Raw genomic sequence first — 1,018 nt, forward strand, 5'->3', positions numbered from 1 at the left:
CACCTCAGAGCAACTTAAGGCTATTGGCAGCTTGCATTGATCTTTCCTCAGCCTTTGATTCCATAGCCACAGAACATATAAAGACCAAACTATATGATCTTGATATACTTTTTCTCAGCTACTAGTGATTTTCCCAAGTCAGCACCATAGGATTGTTGTTAAAATTGGAGTGGTAAGTGAGAGTCTCATGATAGATAATAATTTTAGTTCCAAATGTGGGCCAGTGTCCTAGCTCCCCTTTTTAAAAATAAATTTTATTAATATTATTTCTTTTTTATAGTGCCTAAATTATCCCAGTATCCCTCCCTACTGCCCTTCTAGAAAATAATCCCTCATAACAAAGACCTCCTTATTTTTGTTCAAAGATAAACATCTTTTGTTTTACAGAAATTGTAATAAATTTTATTTCAGCTAAATTTAAAAAGAGTAAATTATGCCAAAATGAGTTTCATAATTTTCTTTTTTTGAAAGGATAAGTGCTCATTTGAGTATCACATGTATTAACACAATATGAAATAATACATAGAATATTAGCATGGCCTCTATGTAAGTATGACATGCAAATTAGTAAAGTGTTTCAGGTCTTTCAGTTGCTTTTTTTTTTTTGAGCAGGAGATAGTACTCCTTTTTTATTAAGACTACTAGGAACTCTGGAAGCAGATTGAATGAAATTAACAATGTCTTTAACCCTACCCCCACCTCCCAATAAGCTCAAATTAGATGCATGCATGACCTGAGTATTATAGGTTGGATCAATCAATTTACATTTATTAAGTGTTTACTATATGCTAGGCACTGTGCTAAGCACTGGATTAAGAAAAAGCCATATTAGGAGTTTCTACAGCCAGATACTTTGTCTAGGACAAGAGAATTGAAGTGAGTGGGGGCTAATTGAGGACAAGGACCATTTTTATATTCTCCCCTTAGGCATAGTTGTAAAAGTTATCTAATCTGGTTCTTATCTATTTTTTTTAAATGTTGTGACCTTTGACCTTTGATATTCAGGTTGTTTATCCCT

General features: G+C 33.2%; 1 non-coding gene across 1 annotated transcript; it reads left to right on the plus strand.

Annotated features, from left to right (window-relative positions):
- Nucleotides 1-482: 482 nt before the first annotated feature.
- LOC114025480 lies at nucleotides 483-587 on the plus strand. Its single transcript, XR_003567029.1, has one exon. It is a non-coding gene; the product is annotated as a U6 spliceosomal RNA (small nuclear RNA).
- Nucleotides 588-1,018: the final 431 nt, after the last annotated feature.

Source organism: Vombatus ursinus, unplaced genomic scaffold, assembly GCF_900497805.2.
Source record: "Vombatus ursinus unplaced genomic scaffold, bare-nosed wombat genome assembly UNPS02014830.1, whole genome shotgun sequence".
NCBI lineage: Eukaryota > Metazoa > Chordata > Mammalia > Diprotodontia > Vombatidae > Vombatus > Vombatus ursinus.